This window comes from Oryctolagus cuniculus, chromosome 6 (assembly GCF_964237555.1).
Source record: "Oryctolagus cuniculus chromosome 6, mOryCun1.1, whole genome shotgun sequence".
NCBI lineage: Eukaryota > Metazoa > Chordata > Mammalia > Lagomorpha > Leporidae > Oryctolagus > Oryctolagus cuniculus.
In genome coordinates this window covers 79,204,187-79,224,676 of record NC_091437.1, presented here as the reverse complement: position 1 = coordinate 79,224,676, position 20,490 = coordinate 79,204,187, and the positions used below count along the sequence as shown (strand labels likewise).

General features: G+C 39.0%; 1 protein-coding gene across 3 annotated transcripts in view; it reads right to left on the bottom strand.

The window, feature by feature from the left end:
• Positions 1 to 20,490, bottom strand: part of LOC108175399 (large ribosomal subunit protein uL15m) — a 54,739-nt gene that overhangs the window by 19,544 nt on the left and 14,705 nt on the right. For 2 of the 3 annotated variants that reach the window (XM_070076612.1, XM_070076610.1), the window contains exon 1: positions 595 to 20,490. This exon is cut by the window's right edge and continues 14,705 nt beyond it. The gene's annotated coding sequence lies outside the window, so the exon portion shown is untranslated. The remainder of the gene's footprint in view (positions 1 to 594) is intronic. The other variant, XM_070076611.1, reaches the window with a different exon arrangement.

Sequence of the window (20,490 nt, the reverse complement as noted above, 5' to 3'; positions counted from 1 at the left end):
GACAACCTCACAGACACACCAAGAAGTAATGTCTAATCTGGATACTCCACAATTCATGATGTTGACATGTATTTCATCACAACAGGTTTCTAAAATCTGTCCCACAGTAGAGTTGGTGGATCTTAGCTATGCACATCAGCAACTTTACAAGATACTCTCAAGTTGTTCTTTGAGGCTTTTCAATTTCAGACTCTTATCTGCACTATATACAATTTAGTCATGTAACAATCTTTCTAATATCATGGATAAAAGTGCTAAATTTTTTTAATGTGTATTTTCTTAATATAAGAAATGCTGGGCACTTCCTTATGTTAGTTATTTGGATTTTCCCTTTGGGAAATTGCCTACAATTTGGCAGGAGGAATCCTGGGAAAACCAGCCAAATTTTCTCTCAAATATAACCAGTTACTTCAATATCTTCTGTTGAAAACAATGATTTTTAACTAATATGAAATGTCATGTTACCCTTCATATATGTTTCTCTCAAGTAGGTGTGACATTTTTGCTCCCCTAGAGTTCAATTCTGCTCCAGAAATAAATCCAAATAACTGAGGATATGTATTACTACACTTTTCCTTACTTTCTCTACAATACCTGTGAGGAGCTTCTTTGGGAAAGAAAAGGTTTCTTTCAGCTCACAGCTGGAGGTAACAGGATCCAGTTGTCCCGCAGTTCATCATGAATGGAGGTTGCTCATGGGTGTGGAAGCATGACCACAATGAAAGGGGAGACACAACAGTTATGCAGAACCTGAACTCAAATGATCAAAACTTTCTTGAGACCCACCCTCGAAGGAGACTCCCCCAACAACCCAAAGAGCTCCCATTAGCACTACCTCCCACCCACCACAATTAGATCAATCTCTACCCCTAATCCATCACCATTAAGACATCACTGTGTAAATAGCTGCATGAACTTTGGGGAAGCAATTCCTGCATACTCATAACAAATTATTCAGCAAATGATTTGACTCGCTTGTCCTTGCCTGTGCTGGCAACTTACTGTTGTAACTTCTGTCACTCTAAGTGATATCAAGCATTTGATAGAGGTGGTTATGAATCAGTACTTTTCCCCTTTTAATAATCCCTAATATACCTGAATTTCTATTCTACTGTGTTCATGAATTTATGTTTTGAAATTTTAAAGCATAATTAGGATATTTAAACATTTTGAATAAAGTGTAACTTATTGGGATTTTTTTTTTTTTTTTACCTTTTAGGAGCTCTATTAGTTACTATAGATCAGTGAGAACTTTATAGTATTTGTCCTTTTGGGACTGGCTTATTTCACTACGTATAATGTTTTTCAGTTTCATTAGTCTGCTGCAAACAACAGGATTTCATTTTTTTATTGCTGTGTAGTGTCCCGTGGTGTACATATCCCATAATTTCTTTATCTAGAATTCAGCTGATAGACATTTGGGTTGATTCCATATCTTAGCTATTGTGAACTGAGCTGCAATAAGCCTGGGGTTAATTGGGACTATATTCCATTAATAGACTAATTCTGAGAAAATTGATAATCTTACAATATTTGGCATGCCTGTCCAACTGTTTATCCTTTCTGCATCTTGGTAGCTTTATATTTTCCTGATATAGCTCAAATAACTTCTTTTCCATATGTACAATAAAATTGCCTCTGTGTTCTAATATCACAATCTCATGTATAGAAAATCTTAAGGACACTGAAAATATATTAGAACTTATAAACAAGTTCAGTATAGCTGTAGGATACAAAATCAACACTGAAAAGTCATTTATATTTTTATACATTAATAACAAACTGAAAAATAAGTTAAGAAAATAATAACATTTACAATGGCATACAAAAGAATAATGTAGGAGTTGATGCTGTGGCATAGCAGGTAAAGCCACCACTTGCAATGCCAACATCACATACAGAAGTTCCTGAATGGAGTCCTAGGTGTTCTGCTTCTTTTTTTAAAAATTATTTTATTTAGTTGAAATGCAGAGTTTCAGACAGATAGAGGGAGAGAGAGACAGAGAGACAGAAAGAGAGAGATCTTCCATTTGCTGGTTCATTTCCCAAATGCCTGCAAAGGTGAGGGCTGGACCAGATTGAAACCAGGAGCCAGGAGCTCATTCTGGCTCTCCTCCATGGGTGTAGGGGCCAAAGAACTTGGACCATCTTCCATTGCTTTCCCAGGTGCATCGGTAGGGAGCTAGATTGGAAGTGGAACAGCTGGGATTTGAACCTGCAGCCACATGGAATGCTAGTATTTAAAGCTGCAGCTTAGCCCATGGTGCTCCAATGCCACTTTCGGCTTTCCCTCTAATCTAGTCTCCTGTTAATGTGACTGGAAGGCAGCAGATGATGGGCCAAGGACTTGGGCCCCTGCCACCAATGTGTGAGACCAGGATGGAGTTCCTGGATCCTGGTATCAGCCTGACTATCCCTGTCTGTTGCAGCCATTTGGTAGTGAACTGGCATATGAAAGATTCTCTCTCTCTCTCTCTCTCTCTCTCTCTCACTCTGTGTGTGTGTGTGTGTGTGTGTGTCTACCTCTCACTCTGTTGCTCTGCCTCTCAAATGAATAAATAAATCTCTTTGCAAAGAAGAGCAAAATACTTAAGTGTAATTTTAGCCAATGAATTAAAAGACATGTATGTTGAAAACTAAAACACTAATGAAAGAAATTAAAGTTAAATAAAATAAAATTAAATTAATTGTATCTAACAAAAAATGAAAAGATATCCCATGTTCACTAACTGGATGAATCAATATAGTCAAAATGTGCATACTACTCAAAATAATCTTCAGATTTATGCAATGCTTATCAAAAAACAATGATATTTTTCACAAGGAGAGCAAAAATCCTGAAATACATATGGAGCAACAAAAGATACCAAACAGCCAAGGCAGTCTACTGGAGGAACAAAGCTGGAGGCCTTACAATAACTGATTTCAAATTATATTACAAAACTATAATAAACAAGACCACAAAGTACATCCATAAAAGTAGACATATGGAGCAATGGAACAGAATAAAAATCTCAGAAATAAACAGACACACTGATTTTAGAAACGGACACCAGGAATACACAATAGATAAAGGATAATCCATTCCATGAATGATATTGGGAAAACTGGGTATTCATTTGCAAAAGAAAAAATGTACTTTGCCTTCCATCACACACAAAAAAATCAACATGAATGGATTCAAGAGTTTATCAAGGGTCCCAAAATAATAAACTCCTAGAAGAAAACATAGGAGAAATGTACCTTGACATTGGTCTTGGCAGTAGTATTTGGATGGGACAACAAAAGCACAACTAAGCAAGTGGCATTACATCAAACTAAAAAGAATCTGCAGATCAAAGAAGCCCATCAGTGTAATGAAAAGACAACTTACAGAATGCGAGAAAATATTTGTAATTATATGTCTGATAAGAGATTAATATCCAAACAAAACAAATAGCTAATGATATTGATGATCTACTATATAACATAGTGCTTACAACTGAAACACTGTGATAACCATCCTTTCATTACTATAACAAACTACCTAATAGAAGCTACTTATGAAGCAAGGAGGTTTATTTGGTTGGGCTCATGATTTCAGAGATTCACAGTTCACATTTGGGCAGGCCCCATTGGTTCAACGATCTTGGGATGCTGGAAGATGGCAGAATATACGAGAACTATCAAATGTTAATCCAGGACACAGTGAAAGAGTGCCTAGGCTAGACTCAGGTTTATTCAACCAATCCTCTCATGAGAAGTACTTTTGCAGAGCATGCCTCCAAAGATATAACCATTTTCCACTAGGCCCACTTGCTAAATACCATGAGACCCACCTTCTAAACACCATAGCAGGTTCAAATCTGATAATCTAGTAGCCATGAATATCAATTCAGTGACCATTAACCTAAGGGCTTTAGGGACCAAGCTTTAACACATTGCCCTCTGGGAGACACACAAACCAATATCCAAACTATAGCAATAATGTTTAAACAACTAAAGTTGCTAAGAGAGTCAAGCTTATATATTCTTACAAAAAAACAACAAAACACTAATGAAAATTGTGAAGAGAGTGGGAGGAAACTTCAAAATATGATGGATATGATTATGGCCTTGAATGTGGTAGCAATGTCACAGGTGTATATTTATCACAAAACACTGCAAGATAACTATACGAAATATGCACCCTATTTTTATATCATACATCAATGAAGTGATTTTTTTAAAGGTTTATGTATGTATGTATGTGCGTGTATATGTGTATTTTTAAAACTTTTATTTATTCGTTTGAAAAGCAGAATGAAAGAAAGAAGGAGACAGAGAGAGAGAGATCTTCCATTCACTGATTTACTCACTAAATGGTCCCACTAGTCAGCCTGGTGTAGGCCAAAGCCAAGAGCCTGAAACTCCATCTGAGACTCCCACATGAGTGGCAGGAGCTCAAGCACTTGAGCCATCTTCTGTTGCCTTCCCAGGTACATAGCAGCAAGCTGGATTGGAAGTGCACCAGACTGCACCTTAACTAGCTCTCTGATATGGGATGTCTGTGTTGCAAGTGGAAGCTTATCTTGCTGTGCCATAATGAATGTATTTTTGAAATTTCTGTTGTGAAGTCAGAGTTGCAGTGTAGTAATGTCAGCATATCAGAGTGCCAGTGTGAGTCCTGTCTGCCCCACTTCTGACCCAAATCCCTGCTAATGCACCTGGGAAGGTAGTGATAGCACATTTAGTTGGGTTCCTGCCATGCATACCGGAAACCAGGATGGAATGTCTGGTTCCTGACTTTACCATGACCCATCCAGTTGTAGGTATATGGGGGGATGAGCCAGTGGACAAAGGATCTCTTGGTCTCTCCCTCTGTCACTCTGCCTTTCAAATAAATAAATAAATGCATTAAAAAAACACTGCCTTAAATAATTTCTATTGAATTTTTCATCAGTAATCAGTTTGTTGTATAATGATTAACAGACAATAATGCTGAATTTTTTCATTAGTAATTTATTTACTTACTATTTAAGAGTGGACAGAGTTAGCTACATCATTTCATGTACTCCCCAAATGCCTGCAATGACCAAGGCAGCTTCCAAGTGCTGGGAAACCAATCCAGATCACTCATGTGAGCAGCAGGCATTCAACTACTTGCTACCTCACAAGCTGCATGTTATCAGGAAGCTGAAACCAGTATCTGAGTCTGGGGCTGAGATGGAACTTGAACACGCCAGATAACAACTTGTAGTTGTTTATGAGTTTATATCTCTTTAAATCAGACTGGAACTGAGAAATAAACAAGATATATCTATATATATCCTGAGACAGAAACAAAACCCATATATTCACATACAACCACGTCTACCAATAAAACCATCCACATGCTTAGGTGTACCACCCTGTTGCATAGTGGATTTACAGACAATATTAGCCCTTATGTAACAGGTTTGTGGGCAGCTACCCAAGCAGGTGGGCATTTTGGTTACCAGGACATTGATTGTCATTGACGTCCATAGAAAATGGTGCAGGGGCATAAAGGTGTGGGAACTTGAAACCTTCATCTTCCCAAGTTCATCTTCTCAACACTCTACCACTTCAAGTATTCTTGCCATATAATCTAGGCTTGATTCCTCCTCTGAAGAGATCTCAGTGTGGGGCCAGGAGTACACAACGGGTGTAGAACATTACAACCATAACAACAATGCAAGTTATGATGAGAAAGCATAAGCATAAGATACAACACAAAATACCCCCAACCAATATTGACTTTCATTATATTGCACCCGAACTAAAGTCTCTAGATGAGTCCAAGGGAAGTTTGTTAACCAAGTCCATTGTAGTATAGTCAGTGGCTGTGGCTACCTTCTGAGGTAGCTGAGATGCAGGGCTGGCAGGCAACTCACTGCACATTCAAGCCCATAGGTTGGTCACATTTGCAAAGCTGTTCAGTCCACAAGGGGATTTGTAGACATCAAGTTGTACGCATCTTATGTGGGCAAAAGTACAGTCGTCTATCTGCCATCCCTTCCAGGGGAGGATGGAAGGCATGTTTGGCATTTTCTTTTGTCCCCAGCTTCCACTGGCTGAGCTATCTTCTCTTTACCTCCTGTTGGATATGGCTGCATCGTTGTCTATCCACATGGTGTAGGCTGTTCTCAGGCTCTAAAAACTTCCATAAAAACTTCACCTTTCCAAGTCCATTTTTTTTAACTTTCATTTAGTAAATATAAATTTCCAAAGTACAGTACAGGATTACAATGCCCCCCCCATAATTTCCCTCCCACACGCACCCCTCCCATCTCCCGCTCCCTCTCCCATTCCAGTCACATCAAGACTCATTTTCAATTCTCTTTATATACAGAAGATTGATTTAGTATATATTAAGTAAAGATTTCATCAGTTTGCACCCACACAGAAACACAAAGCGTAAAATATGGTTTCAGTACTAGTTATAGCATTACTTCACATTGGACAACACATTAAGGACAGATCCCCCATGAGAAGTAAGTACACAGTGACTCCTGTTGTTGACTTAACAATTTGACACTCTTGTTTATGGTGTCAGTAATCTCCCTAGGCTCTAGTTTTGAGCTGCCAAGGCTATGGAAGCCTTCTGAGTTCACCGACTTAGATCTTATTCCGACAGGGTCATAGTCAAAGTGGAAGTTCTCTCCTCCCTTCAGAGAAAGGTACCTCCTTCTTTGATGGCCCTGTTCTTTCCACTGGGATCTCACACGCAGAGATCTTCCATTTAGGTCTTTTTTTTCCAGGGTGTCTTGGCTTCCCATGCCTAAAATACTCTCATGGGCTCTTCAGCCAGATCTGAATGCCTTAAGGGCTGATTCTGAGGCCAGAGTGCTATTTAGGACATCTGCCATTCTATGAGTCTGCTGTGTATCTCGCTTCCCATGTTGGATCGTTCTCTTCCTTTTTGATTCCATCAGTTAGTATTAGCAGACACTAGTCTTGTTTGTGTGATCCCTTTGACTCTTAGACCTATCAGTGTGATAAATTGTGAAATGAAATTGATCACTTGGACTAGTGAGATGGTATTGGTACATGCCACTTTGATGGGATTGTGTTGGAATCCCCTGGCACCTTTCTAACTCTGAGTCCATCTTTTCAACAGGTAGACCTCTGTAGAGGCTGCAGTCCTGGCAGAGTCCTTTGTCATAGTTCCTATCAGATAATCATACATAAGAACACATTTTAAAGAACCTTTTGGATTTGTATATCTTAATTTAAGGTTGGACCACAGACTCTTTTTTTAAAAGAGATTTTTTTAAAAAAATTTGTTTTATTTATTTGAAAGACAGAGCTACAGATAGAGAGGTAGAGCCAGAGAGAGAGGTCTTCCACCTGCTGGTTCACTCCCCAAAGGGCTGCAACAGCCAGAGCTGTGCTGATTGGAAACCAGGAGCCAGGAACTTCCTCTGGGTCTCCCACGTGCGTGCAGGGGCCCAAGGAATTGGGCCATTTTCTGCTGCTTTCCAAGGTGCATTAGATCAGAATTGGAGCAGCTGGGACTCAAACCGGCACCCACATGGGATGCCGGCACTTCAGGCCAGGGCTTTAACCCACTGTGCTGTAGTGCCAACCCCAGATCACAGACTCTTAAACTTTCATAGGCTCACCCCCTTGTCATCTGGTTTTTGTTGCCATTTTTTTAAAAACCACCACCACCAACAAAAACAACAACAAAACCAGAAAAACAAAAGCAAAAACATTGCTGATCTTTCATCCTTAGCCATGTTCTTTATGATCTTCTGGTTACAGTGGACTCATTCCTGGTTGTTGCTCTGATTTGGTTCCCTGGTGTAGTAGACATGGTTGCAAACCAAGAGTCAGTGTTATAAACCCCTTCAGCCACATATATGAGTAACCTAGAGGTTTATGGACAGGGTCCACAAATTAATTTTACTTGAAGTCTATTCCTAAAAATTAACATAATCAGTTCTGTACACAAGAGCAATCATGTCAGAATCATGCCATCATTATCTGGCTGGGAATTGGACTTTTGTACAAAGCTCATAGGTGGTGGGCATGAAACTCCAAAGGAAGAGCACATAACAAATCATCAATAGCAAATCAAGTTTGTACCTAAAAAATCATAAGCAATCTAACTGTATTCACATTATAGTTGATGGTCCAAGGTGAGTATGAAAATTTGGTTTCTCTCATTTTAATCCAAATTTAGAAAATGTTTCCATTCAGGAAGACTAACCAAGGAAGGCTTATATTTTTTTAAAGCTATAGTACCAACTTTTTGAAGTTTAAAACTACTACTAACAAGTGCTCATTGTGTGTACTCACTGAAAGGCTGAGAGCCCTGGAAGTCAGTTATTCTGTGGATATTTTTAGACACATAAGTGTTTTAATTACTACTTTGTTATGAGCTAAAGAAATTGTTTGAACAATGTTTTGAAACCAATTACATTGTCGTAAAACCAAAAATTCCCATTAGCAGTTTCTGAAATCTGGAGGAATTCAGTAGGAAGGAAAGGTAAATGTTTTGGCTTTTGTTTATAAATACACAGTCCACCAGAGTGCTATAAACTACAGATCACAGGAAAGTCTTTGGGGCTTGACAAAACATTTAAGGAGAGAAGCAAGGATGTTGTCAGTAACAGACACAGAAACCTACAAATGACAAGTTTCAATCTCTATGTGGTTACTTTTCTGTCATGTTTGATCTACAAGGTTTCAAGAATCTGTCAGGCTTTTTTTTTTTAAAGCAGAATCTCTGAAATTTTAATTAGTTTGCTTTGTCAGAAACATATTTACAAATATTTTTAATGCTTTCTTGGATTGTAAATGTTGTAGTGAGGAGGGCTGCAGGTGACAAAAGACTTAAAATCACACTAATGAAAATTTGAGACACACGTTAGTGGTTAACAAGTAGGTTTACTGAAATCTATTGTATGTAGTGCTGTAGAAGTCTCAGCAGTTTTTGATAACAGCTTCACCTACCCCCAACCACCAGGTGCTTATGGGTTAACAGACAATAGTGACCTGAAGGGAAGCCCTTATGTAACAGAGTTCCGGGCAGCTAGTCAAGCAGATGCCCTGATGGTTACCAGGACATGGATTGCCATTAAGGCCCACAGATAAGACCACAAGGGCATAAAAGTGTGGGAATTTCTTCCCAAGTTCATCTTAACACTCTTCCACTTTAATTATCATTGCCATACAATCTATAGGTGCCTCCTGTTCCAGAGAGATCCAAGAGCAAGCTGAGGAATACACATAGGGTATGGAACAGTACGTTCAAATGCCATTAAATCAATGCAAGTTACAACAAGACTGTATAAGACATGACATATAATACCCCCCAACTCTCAGTGAATTTCATTATATTGCTCCTGGGGTAAAATCTCAAAATGATCCAAGTACAGTTTGATCATCAAGTCCAGTGTGGTCAACGGCTATGGCTACCTTCCAAGGCAGGTGAGCTGCAGAGCTTGCAACTGCTGCACATCCAAGAAGCCAATCAGTTGGTCACTGCTGCAAATCTGTTCCGTCCAACAAGGTATTAGTAGCCATCAGGTCACATACATCTGATGAGGGCAAAAGTCGAGTAGCCTATCTGCCATCCCAAGGGTATTACAGCTTATCATCCCATTGTTTACAGAATGCAGCACATATATGGTTACAAATATTGACCAGTACATTAAAACACTTAACAAATCAAAGCATAAGGCGCTGTCAGTTCAGGGATGTAAGGCTAGGTGCAAGTTAGACATTCATTATCTGGAGTTTAGCCCCAAGAACAGGATTCTATTCACCCTAGAACCCTCAAATCAGGTGGAATCAGAAAACTTGAATAACACTGAACTCAATTTGTCCCCTGCACTGGAGGACTCTATCATTACTCTTGTTGGTTTATCTTTTGGCACTGAAAGAAACCTGCAGGGTGAGGATACCTCCTTTGCAGGGAATAGATGGCATTTTCCTTTGTCCCCAGCTGCCACTGCCTGAGCTGTCTTCTCTTTGCCTCCTTTCAGGTGTGGCTGCATTGTTGTCTCTTCATGTCCTGTGGGCTGTTCTCAGGCTCCCTCTCAGCTTCAGCTGTGCATCTCCTGAACTCTGCATCTTGGCTCTCCTGGTTTACTGGTCTGCTGCTTTTACTCACAGTTGCAGTGAGAAATACACAAGGAACAGACACTAGACCCCTATGGCACTGAGACCACTGGAGATATCTGCATCTGTGTCCCTGGAGGCACACACACATACACACAAAGACATTTGCATGCTTCTACACATAATCAGACATCCACATAAGGGCAGATACCCCAAGATCCACAACTAGCTGTGTCCTTCAGTTGCTCATGTGTTTACAGACAACAGTGGCCCAGAGGCAAGCCATTACATAACAGTGTTGTGTGCAGCAGACCAAGCAGGTGGGCCAGTTGGTTACTAGGACATTGGAGGCCAAAGAGGTACACAGAAAGGGGGTAAGGACATTCTGGTGTGGAAGCATGAAAATTACACCTTCCCAAGTTCATCTTCTGAAAGATGGCTATGTACCCACTCTAGTCCTGGCAGAGTCCTTTGTCATAGGTACTAATCAGACATTCATGTAGAGAGCACTTTTTAAAGAACTTCTTGGAATTGTATATCTTAAAGTTGGCACCAGAGATTCTCTCTTAACTTTCAAACAACCTTTGGTTTGTTATCTGGTTTTTTGTTTTTCTCTTGAGCTTTTTACAAAAACAAAAAACATACAACAAAACAAAGACAAACACTACTGATCTATTATTCTGTAGCCGTGTGTTCTTTTTGTGTCTTTGGTCAGGATGGATCTGTTCCTGGTCACTGTTGTGAATTGGTCCTAGGTTGGGGAGAACATGGTTGACAACCAAGAGCCATTATTATAAACCCTTTTAAGCCACATATATGAGGAGCCTAAAGGTTTATGAACAGGGTCCAGAAATTGAACTTATTTTCAGTCTATTCCTATAATTAACATAATCAGTTCCATATATAAAGCCATCATGTCAAAATATCAGGCCAACATTCTCGGGCTGGGAACTGAACTCTTGAACAAAGCAGACAGTCTATGGGCATGAAGGTCCAAAGGAAGAACACATAACAAATCATCAACAGTACAGCAGATCAAGTTTGTACCTAAAACCCATAACCAATCTAACTGCAGTCATATTACAGTTGACTGTCCAAGGTCATAAAGAAAGTTGATTTCTCTCATTTTAATCTCAGATTTATACAATGTTTTAACTTAGAAGCCTAATCAAGGATGTCTGAGATTTTTTTAATGCTACAGTACTAAACCTTTTGAAGTTTAAGAGCTAATAAGTATTCATTTTATTTACTGAATCATTTTATTTATATTACTGAAAGGCTGGGAATCCTTCAAGTCAAGTGTTTTGTGTATAGTTTTAGACATATCAATAATTTAAATTATATTCAGTTATGGGCTGAACTGGTTCTGTTAACAAAGTTTTAAAAATAATTACATTGTCACGAAAACCAAAAATTCCCATAAGCAGTTTCTAAAGTTTGATGGAATTTAGAAGGAAGGAAAGGTAAATGTTTTGGCTTTTGTTTATAAAAATAGTCCACCAGAGTGTTATAAAGTCTAGATATTGCAGTAGATCTTTAAGATGTGAGAAAAAAAAAAAACATTTAAGTAGAGAACCAGCAATGTGTTAAGTAGAAGACAAAGAAACCTTCAACTATACCAGCTTGAGTAACTATGAACTTATTCTTTTGTCTTGTGTGATCTCTAGTAGCAATTTTATGATTCAGTCAGATTTCCTTAATCAGAATTTTTAAAAATTATTTAGTTAGTTCACATTATGGGAAACCTCTATTTATAAATAATTATTAGATTATTTTTGGATTGTAAATGATTTTAGAGAAGAACCAGAACTGTGGATGACAAAAGCCTTAAAATCACCCTGATTAAAATTTGAATAACAGTTGATTGGTTAACAAAGTGACCTAGTTATATTTATTGTGTATAGTATTTCGATATAGGCATAACTTATGTACAAACTCTTTTGTGATTTTTTTTGGGCCAGCATAATCTGGTTGGAAATTATTCCTTTGCAGAATTCTGATAGGTGATAAGGAAAAAGTTCAAAAAGAAAAATACATAACAAACTGACAACAGTACAACAAATCAAGTTATATCTTAACACAACCATGTAACTTTAGGCATATTTTCACTGTCTGTATAAGTACAATAGGAAAAGTTGATTCATTACAGACTAAACTCAGATTTAGAAATTTTTAAATTTTCCACTTTTATGCATTTAAAGGTATTATACTTAGTATTTCAAAAACCACAGTAATGTTTTAGAAACCATTTAATTTTTTAATCCTGTGTTTTTAAATATTTTATTATTCTCTATTTTATTTAAGTTATACAAGTTTTCTATATTTCATATATACAGACTTAGGAACATCGTGACACTTCTCCCCCTACTCTCTCTCCCACCCGTGTTCCAATCCTTCTCCTCCTCCCTCTCGCAAAACTATTTTTTTTTTTTTTGACAGGCAGAGTTAGACAGTGAGAGAGAGAAACAGAGAAAAGGTCTTCCTTTCTTTTGGCTCACCCCCCAAATGCTGCACCGATCTGAAGCCAGGAGCCAGGTGCTTCCTCCTGGTCTCCCATGCGGGTGCAGGGCCCAAGGACCTGGGTCATCCTCCACTGTACTCCCGGGCCACAGCAGAGAGCTGGACTGCAAGAGGAGCAACTGGAACAGAATCCGGTGCCCCAAAAAACTATTTAATTTTTGAGGCCTCTGGATTTGTGAAGGGAGGGGCAACTGAAAAGACCTTATACAGTCCCCAGGTCTTTTTCATTATTAAGATAACAGTCATGACAGATGACACCGCATCAGGTGCAGCAGACATTTACATGTGTTAAACAACCTGTAGAATACTTATCTCCATGATGTACCTAGAGAAATGTAACATTAAAGTTAACCTGAGTTTATAACCAGGCAATACACCTTATATGCAATCTAATTATCTAATTAGCAATCATCTCTACAAGGTAATAGCTACATTGTTTGGTGAGCTCCATGCTTCCAGCTGGAAATCCCAATGTTAAAGGACTTAATTTGACACTTAATGGGGCCCATGCTGTGGCATAGCTGGTAAAGCTTCTGCCTGCAGTGCCAACATCCCTTATAGATGCCAGTTCGAGTCCCGACTGCTCCACTTCTGATCCTGCTCTCTGCTATGGCCTGGGAAAGCAGTGGAAGATGGCTCAAGTCCTTGGGCCCCTGCACCCACGTGGGAGACCCAGAAGAAGCTCCTGGTTCCTGGCTCCTGGCTTCGGATTGGCACAGCTCTGGCCCTTGAAGTGAACTGGAGTGTGAACCAGTGGATGGAAGACCTCTCTCTCTTAGTTCTCCTTCTCTCTCTATGTAACTCTTCCAAGTAAATAAATAATTCCTAAAAAAAGAGAAACTTAGCTATTTTTAAAAATAATTACAAATAATCTTAATTCTTGAGATTTGGGTGTGTTGGCAGGATTGGAAGCTGCAGCTTAACTCTCTGAATCACAGCACAGGTCCCTTTCTGAGGCTTTAAGATAAGCATTTTTAGTGTCTGGTCTAACAGAGTCAGAACCAGGGAGGAGGAGAAAAATGCTTATAGCTGCTACCTAGAAAGCTTAGGGAAGGAGGCTGGAATTACGGAGCAGCAGGTTAAGCCACCTGGAATGCCAGCATCCAATATCAGAGTGCTGGTTCCAGTCCTGGCTGCTCTGCTTTCAATGTATCTTCTTGCTATGTTCTTGGGAAGGAAACAGAGGATGGCCAGAGTACTTGGGCCCCACCATCCATATGAGAGATCCAGATGAAGTTCCTGCCTTTAACTTGGAGCACATCTGGCTGTTAAGGCCGTCTGGGCAATGAAATAGCAGATATAAGAGCTTGTGCTCTCTCTCCTTTCGCTCTCTAACCTCTCTCCCTCTCTCTGTCTCTCTCTCTCTCTCTGTCTCTCTCTCTGTGTCTCCTTTCTTTCTCAGTCTCTTTTTCTTTCAAATACATTAACTTTTTTTTTTTTTTATAAAAAAGAAGTTGTGGAGCTGGCACTGTTACGCAGTAGGTTAATCATCTGCCTGCAGAACCGGCATCCCATATGGGTGCTGGTTCTAGTCCTGGCTGCTCCACTTCCAATCCAGCTCGCTGCTGTAGCCTGGGAAAGCAGTAGAAGATGGCCCAAGTCCTTGGGCCCCTGCACCCCACGTGAGAGACCTGGAAGCAGCTCCTGGCTGCTGACTTTGGATCGGCAGAGCTCTGGCCATTGCAGCCATTTGGGGAGTAAACCAGCAGATGGAAGATCTCTCTCCCTTTCTGTCTGTAACTCTGCCTCTCAAATAATAATAATAATAATAATAATAATAATAATAATAATAAAAGAAGTTGAAGGAAAGAGTCCACAGTAAACTGGAAACTACCAGAGGAGAAGCTATGTTCTACAAAATGGATGATAATGTGTTAGTGAATATTTTAAAATTAAAGATCTAGACTTTTTAAAATACACTTAAAGGTCGATATTTTAAGAAAACTTTGCTGATTTAACACAAGGGAACAAATTTTAGTTTATGTACATGTACTTTTGATAGTAAACCTTATGTTTTAGAAACATATAAAGAATTTTCTTTTAATCTCAGTCAACCTAATCTAACAAAAGATTTCTTGTTCCTACAACTTTTAACATATTTTTAATTACTTGTAAGATAACTATTATTACTAATCAAAACATATCCATTATGTTCCATAGCTTTACTTAGTAAACACATTTTGTTTAGTTTAAAAATTTTTCATACCTGCTTTTTAGTTATACATTTGTATATAAATATATTTATTTATTTATACTTTTTATGATTTATTTATTTACTTGAAAGTTTTACACAGCTGGAGAAGGAGAGGCAGAGAGAGAGAGAGGGAGAGGTGTTCTATCCACTGGCTCACTACCCAACTTGCTGCAATGGCTGGAGTTGAACCCATCCAAAGCCAGGGGCCAGGAGCTTCTTCTAGGTCTCCCATGTGGTTGCAGTGGCCCAGGGACTTGGGCCATCTTCTACTGCTTTCCCAGGCCATAGCAGAGAGTTGCATTGGAAGTGGAGCAGCCAGGACTCAAACCGGTGCCCATAAAGGATGCCTGCACTGCAGGCAGCGGCTTTACCCACCTTGCCATCATGCCAGCAATACATTTATATATTTATATTTTGTTATGATTTTACCCTTCAATATGAAAAAATCCTTTAAAATCTCTAAGAGCAAAACATTTCCTTAAGAAAATTACATATAGATTTTTCATTTGAAAAATATTTTTCCTTTTTGATATTAAATTTGAAGTATTTTTTATTTAGATTTTTCTTTTCCCTATTTAATTTGGTTTTACATATAGAATTGTTACCCATAGTTATTTGAAGTAGTCGTGAATGGTTTGTGATATATCAACATTTTTTAAACTTTTAAAATTTATATGAAGAGAACTAATTTCATGTACTTCATACATGCAGTTTTAAAAACATATTGATACTTCCTACCCTACCCTCCTACCCTCTTTCCCTTGGTCCCACACTCCCTCCTTCTTTCTCTCATTTTTCTTTTGATGTTTGCAATGACATACTTTCTTTTTTTTTTAACTTTTATTTAATGAATATAAATTTCCAAAGTACGGCTTATGGATTACAATGGCTTCCCCCCCATAACGTCCCTCCCACCCGCAACCCTCCCCTTTCCCACTCCCTCTCCCCTTCCATTCACATCAAGATTCATTTTTGATTATCTTAATATACAGAAGATCAGCTTAGTATACATTAAGTAAAGATTTCAACAGTTTGCTCCCACACAGAAACATAAAGTGAAAAATAATAGATGATTTTGTAAATGATGATGAAATCAGATCAGACCTATTGTCATGCTTAATCGCAGTGAGAGTCAAGTTGGGAATTGATAATTTCTTTTTTTTTTTTTTTTACAGAAGATCAGTTTAGTGTACATTAAGTAAAGATTTCAACCGTTTGCACCCCCATAAAAACACAAAGTGAAATATACTGTTTGAGTACTCATTATAGCATTAAAATTCAATGTACAGCACATTAAGGACAGAGATCCTACATGAGGAGTAAGTGCACAGTGACTCCTGTTGTTGACTTTACCAATTGACACTCCTGTCTATGGCATCAGTAATCTCCCTATGCTCCAGTCATGAGTTTCCAAGGCTATGGAAGCCCTCTGAGTTCTCCGACTATCTTGTTTAGACAAGGTCATAGTCAAAGTGGAGGTTCTCTCCTCCCTTCAGAGAAAGGTACCTCCTTCTTTGAAGACCTGTTCTTTCCACTGGGATCTCACTCACAGAGATCTTTCATTTAGGTTTTTTTTTTTTTTTTTTCCAGAGTGTCTTGGCTTTCCATACCTGAAATACTCTCATGGGCTTTTCAGCCAGATCGGAATGGCTTTAGGGCTGATTCTGAGGCCAGAGTGCTGTTTAGGACATCTGCCATTCTATGAGTGCAATGACATACTTTCAATTTACTTTGTAATCACAAGCTTAACCCTCCATTAAATAGAATTCAACAAATAGTAAGTAGAAAAACCACTGTTCCTCAGGAGTATACTTAAGGGCTATGAACATAATCAAATCTCAATATGTGAATTTAACTCATATACGTTACTTGATATATTTGTACTTGATATATTAGTTACCACCAATCAGAGAAAACATGTGATTGTCTTTTGGTACTGGCTGATAGTATTAACGATAATTGTCTCCAATTGGATACATTCTGATGTGAAAGACAGGATTTCATTCTTTTTTAGGGCTGTGGTATACATAACACAATTATATAACACAATTTCTCTATCTAGTCATCAGTTGATGGATATCTGGGTTTATTCCATATCTTAGCTACTGTGAATTGAGCTGATACAAAGAAAGATACTGATAACTCTATTATATGCTGTTTATCAACAATGTATAAAAGCATATTTGTTAACAGACCCAAATATACTGTGTTTATAAAACTGAAGAAGCCAACAGTCATTAAGTTATATTTAGAACTATTTCTCCTTTATATTTATCCAATTTATTTTAACAGGTATATTTACAGTAGTTATAAAAACTGACATACCAGGCAGAATAGTCAATTCAAATTATTATCCTTGAAACACAGAACACTATTATATTTTGACATGATCTTAGATTTATGCTTTTATGGACTTAGACATCAACAGACATACATGTGATCCTGCCTGGCCAGTAAACCCAGGCATAAACGTAAGTTGGCAAACTTAAAGACATTTTGTTTTACCAACAAATTTTAGCTATTTATCAGAGATGTATAAGTCCCATTACTTAATGGCATAAGTCTTAATTTAAAAGTTTTAATTTATGTGAGTGCATAATATCTTTAAGTCAATAAAAATATAGCTGTTAAGGGAATTTACTATGTGGACACAACACACAACATGGATAATATAACATATTTACATGTATTGCATATCACAAGAGAAAAATCAAGAAGTTCTATAACAGCTTTTAAAAAATTTTTGCTTTCTTCTTTTACTAATATTAATTGGATAAATTCTTTCTTGCTCTTTATTACTACTCTTAAACACTTGTTTTTAGTGAAAAGCAGAAAAAAGCAATTTTAAACTATCATTTATCAACACTCAGAGGGAACCTGCAGGGGAAAAAAGGTAACTTGAACATTTATGTGGCAAAACAACTCTAATCCTAAAAAAGCAGTTGAACATTTTCCATGCAATGAAAACTACATCTGAATTTCAGAGCCTTTAATTGACACTCTAATGGAGAGATGCTTTCCATGGCATAAGGATTATGATTGTTCCCCACTGTCAACTCTAGCAGGGGCTTCTGTGGGAAATTCTAACTTAGAGTTTGATAATAGCTTCACCTACCCCTGCCTGCTTATGGGGGTTAACAGAAAATAGTGAACTGCGGCCAAGCCCTTACCTAACAGGCCTGTGGGCAGTTAGCCAATAGGTGGGCCTGTGGTTTATCAAGACATGGATTGCCATTAAGGACCACAGAAAGGGCACAAGGGCATAAGGTGTTGGAACTTGATATCTTTTTCTTTCCAAGTTCATCTTCTCCACACCCTGCCACTTCAAGTATTGTGGTTGTACAATATAGAGGTGCCTCCTCTATTGGAGAGATCTGCGTGAAAGGGAAGGAGTACACATGGGGTGTGGAACATTATATCCAAAGGTCATATCAAAAACACAAATTACAACAAGAAGGTATAAGACATAACATGGAATATCCCCAACCCTCACTGGGTTCCATTATATTGCTCCTGGGCTAAAGTCTCTAAATGAGTCCAAGTGTAGTTTCCTAACCAAGTCCAGTGTTGTCAGTGACTGTGGTTACCTTCTGAGGTAGATGAGCTTCAGAGCTGGCAGGCAAATGACTGCACATCCAACAAACCAATCTGCTGGTCACTGTTGCAAAGCTGTTCAGTCCTCCAGGGTATTTGTAGCAATCAGGTTCTATCTATCTGATGGTGTGGGGGGGGGGGGGTAAAAATCCAGAAGTCTATGTGCCATCTTCCATGGTGAATCACAATTTCACATCCCATAGTTTACAGAATGGAGCACATATATTGTTACAAACATTGGCCATTACATTAAACCACGTATTAACAAATCAAAACATAGGTGGTGTCAGGTTAGGGCCACAAGGCTGAGTGCACAGTTACAAACATTCATTTTTGGGTTTATAGGACCCCGCCCACCTCTAAATCCCAAAATTGGTTGGAATCAGAATAACATGAAGACTTCAAATTGTCCTCACCACCAGAAGACTCAATTATTACACTTGTTGGACAGTCTTTTGGCACTGGGTTATCCTAGAGTCTGATGACTCCTTCCTTCCAGTTGTGGATGGCATTTCCTTTTGTCCCCAGCTGCCACAGGCTGTGCTGTCTTCTCTTTGTCCTCTTTGAGATATGTATGTGTTGAGATCTCTCCATGTCCTTTGGGCTGTACTTGGGCTCCGTAACTATACCATCTCCCTCTGCTTCAAATGTGTCTCCTGGGCTCTTCATCTTGGTTCTCAGGGGGGTCCTGGCCCACTGCTTGAACTCACAGTGGCTCAGAGAAATACACAAAGAACAGACACTAGACACAATGACACTCTGGTCATAGCACATTATCCACATTTGTGTTTGTGGTGGCAGTCATACACACACATGCATACATCCACACATAGCCAAACATCCACATATGGCCACATACAACAGTTGTATGCCTAACCACACCCCCGGTTGCTAAGTGTATTTACAGACCATAGTGGCTCAGTGGCTCAGAGCCAGGTAATTACATAACAGAGTTCTGGGCAGCAGGCCAATCAGGTGGCCTCTTGGTTACCAGGACATTATTGGTCCAAGAGGCACATAGATAAGAAGGAAAGGAGGGCATGAGGGTGTGGGAACTTGGTACCTTCATCTTCTCAAGTTCAACTTCTCAACTCTCTGCCACTTCAAGTATCCTCACCGTACAATCTGTGTTTGCCTCCAGATAGATCCAAATACAAGGCAAGGAGTACAATGGGAACTGGAACATTTAATCCAAAGGCCGTAACAATAGTGCAAGTTACAATGCAAAAGTATAAGACATAACATAGAACACCCGCAACCATCATTGAAAGTCATTATTCTGCTCCTGGGCTAATGTCTCTAGATGAGTCAAAGTGTACTTTCATAAGCAAGTACAGTGTGGTCAATGGCTTTGGCCACCTTCCAAAGTAGCTGAGTTGTAAAGCTGCATGCAACTTGTTGCACATGGAACAAGCCAATTGGTTGGTCATGACTGCAAAGCTGTGCAGTCCACCACGGTATTTTTAGGCATCAGGTTGTATTCATCTGTTGAGGGCAATGTCCAGTAGTCTATACGCCATCACCCCAGGGAATCACAGGTTATTATCCCATGTTTACAGAATGGAGCACATATATTATTACAAACATTGGCCATTACATTCAACCACTTATTACCAAATCAAAACATATGGCTGTATCAGGGTCAGGGCTGCAAGGCTGAGTGCAAAGTTAAAAACATTCATTTCTTTGTATCCAGCCCCAACAATGGGAACCTGACCACCCCTAAACCACATAACCCTGAAGGACTCAGAAACCTGCAATAACACTGAATTGTCCACTCAACCATAACAATTGCTTCATGGTCTTTTGACACTGGGTGATACTTGGAGGGTGACAACCCCTCTCTTACAGGGCACAGACTGAATATTCTTTTGTCCTAAGTTGCCAATGGCTGAGCTGTCTTCTCTCTGACTTCCTTTGGAGGTGTCTACGTAGCTGTGTCTCCACATCCTGTTGGCTGTGATTGGGCTCCAGAAACTGCAGCATCTGCCTCTTCCTCATCTGTTGGTCCCTTGTCCTCTGGATGTTGGGTCTCAGGGAGTCCTGCCCAGCTTTCTTTACTCACAGTGGTGAGGAGAAGTGTGTAAGCAGCAGAAACTAGACCCTGATGGCAATGGGGCCACAGAAGATAT